Genomic DNA, 5478 nt, shown 5'->3' on the forward strand with positions numbered 1-5478 from the left:
GTCTACACTTTGTGTTTGATGGTAGAATGGGATATACAGATTACAACACTCGTGGTTTTTTATATGGCTTGTATTTCAGTCAAGACCCAGCGGGAATATCAATCGAGAGCCACTCGCCAAAGGCTCGTGTCTCCCGATGATATTCATCCGCTGGGTCTTGACTGAAATACAAGCCATATAAAAAACCACTCGTGTTGTAACCTATACATATATATACATACACACACACACTGGTACACACATCCATACACACACACACACACACACACATAAGCACAAACTATTTCTCTCTCTCTCACACACACACACACACACACACACACACACACACACATACACATCCATACACACACCACTTGCATTTTAGAAGTAAAAGATGTTTCTGACAGTGTCCTAATGCTGGGTGGTTTTCTGCATGTTTCTCGGTCCCAGTTAGCTTATGCAAAAGTATTGCTCCTTCAGAAACGTTGTTGATTTTAATTGCATATATATTGCAGTTTGTTCAAAACAAGTTTTGAAGTATAATCCCTAAGTCTTCTGAAAAACAGAAAGTTGCCTTTGTTGAGAAATACAATTGGACAAGAAACACACACAGACACAAACAGACACACACGCACACACACGCACATACACACACATACACACACACACGCACAAACACACACACAAACACACACACGCACAAACACACACACACACACACACATACACACACACACACGCACACACACACACACACTTCCGCACACATACATTAACAGAATGATATACTTACGCATCCACAAACACACGCACGAAGTACGAAAGCACACACACACACACAAACACACTTTGACAGAATGATGGTGAGGCTGGGCTCACTTTATTTGTACTGAGAAAAAAAATCTAGTGTCACAATAATAAAAACAAAACTTAAATATTTCTTCCCTCCAAATATCAATTATTTTTGTGAATTAGCCTGATTTTCCCAGCGATGGTGATGATTTTGGGTTAGTGATATAGACACATTTCAAATCACTGTTGGTTTCTTTTGGGACTGTATATACTTTGTAAATAAAGAAAACCCTCCATAACAATAGAATCAGGTACCTTTTTTCTATTAAAAAAAGCAACAACCGGGGTGGGCGTTTGCTAGGTAGTGACCCCTCTGGACAACTTTTGGTCAAAAGTGGGGGGTGGGCGTTTGCTAGATACTGGGCGTTTGCTAGGGATTTTACGGTAGTGATTTTTGTTTGCAGGTTGACATTGGAAGTCACTCACAGTGCAAATGTCAATTCAACGCCAACAATGTCACTTGATAAAATTGTGATCATTCAAGCTGCAAATCTTAAAGTATATAAATCGAAATGGAACTTGGAAGGACATTGTCAATCCTGGTTAATCAAAAACGAACAGAAAGAAAGAAAAAAAAAACCAAGAATATAAAAACAAAATGGGGAAAAGTGCTACGAAATCAATCAAACGTTTGTTTATTGAACACATTTTATTTAACTATATATATATTGAATAGCAACAAAACATGGTGTGACTGATGCCACGCTTTGGTTGAACGGGTCCCGTCTGGACGAGTTTTGCCACGCAACAGTGTCAGAAGAGCTCGATTATTCCATGTCACTCATCATTATTCTGAAAATAACACAGAAAAGCATAATTGTTATTCATATTTTCCACAACGACATTTTTTAAACTCTACTTTGTTTTCAAAAATGCCAAGTTGTGCAGCTGATCTCCTTTATTTTATTGTCTAACTATTTCTTTAACTAATTACTTTTGTTTTAATTCATTGATTCATTTGCTTGTTTGTTTACTTGATTACTAGTTATTCATTGATGCAGTAATTAATGTGCTTTTTTTCTTCCTTATTTATTATTTTCTTGATTTTTTGACTGAATGCTTTTGAGAAGACTGGTGTCGAAAATATTAATGGCTCGAGGGTGTACACATACATTTAGGCATGTGTATACATGTGTGTCTGTATGTGTGTGTGTGTGTGTAGAGCTATTTAATTAAAATAATGTGCAGATGATTGTACAACTTTTGCATGTGAGTTGTTTCAGATAATTTCCACAGACATTTTTTCTCTCATTTAAAAACAAACAAAAAAAGCGTTTGCCTACGTCATTTTGCCGATTTGCACAAGTTGACGACCGCGTATTTTAACAATGTTATTGACTCACTTGAGTCCTTTGTGAGTCGTAGTAATGTTTGATTTGGCGTTCGTCCGTCCGTGAACAACAAACGTAACGTCGAGGCTGGGTATCTCAGATGTGTTCAACACAAAAGCGTTACAACTTTGCACACTTCTACGGTGTTGATCTCCCAATATGACCAAAGCCTGGTTTACCCTCGTTAAATTTAAAGGTCAAAGCGGGGTCATATCTGGATCATAAAACTTAAAATTTATGTTTTCGCAAATGTTTATGAGAATAAAGCTATCAAATTGTGGACACTTCTGGGTTTTGATTACCACCCAACATAACCCAAGTCTGATTGACCCTCGTCAACTTTCAGGGTTACAAGAGGGTTCTGCTCGGGTCTTAAAATGGAACATTGTCAATGTCCTAAACTTTTTTGAAACTAGAGATTTGAAACTGTACACATTTCCAGGGTTTGATGACCTCCCAGTTATACTATAAACAAAAATAATTGTTTGAACGTTCAATTACTTAAATAAGAAACGGCAGTGTTTTAAGTGGAATTTCTCCTCGCGGTGCCTTCTTCACCCACTGTTGATTTTCGTCGAACCGTTCGTCCTTGCGTTGTTGCTAGAAATACAGATTTGAAATCGCGCAAAGAGCTGTAGAGTTCTGTTTTTGGGTTGAATAGATGACAATAAACACACACGAGGAATGTCTTAGAATTAGTATTTGAGCGTTCAATTACTCAAATCTCAATGATGTGTATGGTGGTCTTTTCTTTCCAGACCGTGATATTCCCCAATGGACAGTGTGTTTGTTTTCGTTATGCGAAGAGTTTTAACCCCGTACGGCATGTTATGTGCATGTGTTTGTTAGAATATATGTTTGACATCCTCAATCTAACGGCCCATTCTGCTTTGACGAGAGTGTATCTATCAGGACTAAATAAAATATAATGACGAGCGGAGGTCGTGACTCCTAACACAGGAAAGAGGAAGAAGAAAACCGCTGGCTGATTAAAATTCATTTTAATATTTAGCATAATTACGGAACATTTTCGAGCAAATCATTGCAGGCGTTTCTAAATTATAGTACAGCAAACGTCCTTAAGAATATCAATATTTAAATCTGCTGAGGGCTCAAAGGAAATCCTCCTCCCCATCCCTCTTGTTCTCCTACCCCTCTTCCTTCACCGCATACATTCCTGTTTATCGACGTTCATTGTTTACAGCTCACGCGTGCGCCCATATTATTTCCTGGGAGTGATGTTTTGCATGTAAGCTTATTTTCTATCCTACTGTTTAGGCAGTAACACTGTTTTCAAAGTTGGTGGCATACGTTAAAGTATCCACATGTCCGCACGACCAACCCTTCTAATATACACATTGCTTATTACCATGACACCAACGCTGGTTTTTAACTTTCGTGTATTACTTGCCATATTCCTCTCATGGGCTTTTCCTGTGGCGTCGAGCTTCAGGGCGGCTCTTTTCTCCCGCCACACAGCAAACAGTCCCAATCCCTCATTGTTGTCAGCCTTACTTAAGCCTTTAAACACACACACACACACATACACACACACACACACACACACACACACACACACATACACACACACACACACACACACATACACACACACACACATACACACACACACACACACACACACATACACGCACACACACACACACACACACACACAAACACACTTTTGTTTATGATGAGTGCAAACACGGTGCTTCATTCAAAAAGATCATGCGCATAAAAATATGATATAGACTTCTATGGCTGTGACAAAGAATATAAACTTTGCCAAATAATTATTGCAACACATTTTGCACCCACATTAAAGCATACATTCCTGTGCCATTTGTTTAAACTGTCTTGCCATACTAGTCAGTCCACTTGAATATCTGGCAAACGTTTCGAATTAAAGAGGTCTATTACATGAATCACGTGACAGCCGCTCAAATAAGAGTACACCGGAAATCGACCTGACAAAAACATAATAAAAAAATTCAAAAATGCCATATTTCATATCACTGTAATGGTTATAAAGTATTCTATCAAAAAAACACGTTCAAAACCAAAAGGGCCCAATTACAAACAGGCACAAAATCACAACGGGCAAAACGTTGCATCCTTTACATACGAGAAGAAATTCACATCAATTATGTACCCTGAACAGGTTGATTTGTTTAGCTAGCTTGCGTATTTCGTGTGCTATGCTATTCCTACTGATGCAGGTGTCGATCGCAAGAGCGGTAAAAATCAGGACTTTTTGCGTCATTATTTAGGGATATCATGACAAAAAGCGCTGCATTTTAGTAATGACTTGGTAGATTGCTTTGAAATTTGCAGAATAGCGTTCATCAACATACTGAGAATACAGTTGTTTGTTAAGATGTAATGAAATGTTTCAAAAGAACTGTTTAAACTTGCCATATGATTGTTCAATTGTGTCCACAAAACTCATGACTTCGCACGTCTTTAGACAAATGATTGATGCACACACTTCAAACATTTAATGTGCGTATATGCACAGACACAAATTTCCTAGGCTTGACAACATGCTTGATATTTAAGAGATGATTCTGGTGCCACAGATGCCTAGCCAAGCGTGACCGTAGCATGTTTTGGGATGCATGCAGCGATAACAGCAGTCAGAGCGAAACAGCGTGATTTTTTTCTCATGTGTTTGCATGACTCGCACATTTACGCCAGTGGTTTCACGCAAATGACACTTCGACAGAACCTGTATCAATTATTTTTCTGTAGACATGCAAAGGCACGAACTTTCTTGACAAAAGTGAACAATCAAATCACCAGTTTAACAACTTGTTCCGAAACATTGAGTTACATCTGAACAAATATCTGTAACATCCAACATTTTGCACGAAGTACATGTATCTCTAGTATGTTGGTAAATTATGCTGCAAATTTCAAAGCAATTCACCAAGTAATTGCTAAAGTATAGCGCTTTTTGTTATGACACCCCTAAAAAATGATGCAAAATGTCCCATGATTATGTTACTGCTCTTGCGATCGACACCTGCATCAGTAGGAATAGCATAGCACGCGAAATACACAAGCTAGCTAAACAAATCAACATGTTCAGGGTAGATCATTGATTTGACTTTCTTTTGTATGTTGCAAATTTTCGCCCATTGTCATTTTGCGTCAATTTTTAATAGAGCCCTTCTGTTTTTGTGTGGTCGATTTTGAGGGCATCCTTATTTAAGCGTCGGTCACGTGATCCCAGGTAAAGAAATCTTTATCGCAAAAGGTGATCCTTGTAGTCAAGTGAACGGCCTTATCTGGCATAAGAAAGTTTCGA

General features: G+C 38.3%; 1 long non-coding RNA gene across 1 annotated transcript; it reads right to left on the minus strand.

Annotated features, from left to right (window-relative positions):
* Positions 1 to 829: 829 nt before the first annotated feature.
* On the minus strand, positions 830 to 3688 carry LOC138946672 (uncharacterized). The gene is made up of 2 exons (XR_011449400.1): positions 3577 to 3688; positions 830 to 1626 (listed from the first exon to the last, which is right to left on the minus strand). It is a non-coding gene; the product is annotated as an uncharacterized lncRNA (long non-coding RNA).
* Between the last annotated feature and the right edge of the window lie 1790 nt (positions 3689 to 5478).

Source organism: Littorina saxatilis, linkage group LG14 (genome assembly GCF_037325665.1).
Source record: "Littorina saxatilis isolate snail1 linkage group LG14, US_GU_Lsax_2.0, whole genome shotgun sequence".
Lineage (NCBI taxonomy): Eukaryota > Metazoa > Mollusca > Gastropoda > Littorinimorpha > Littorinidae > Littorina > Littorina saxatilis.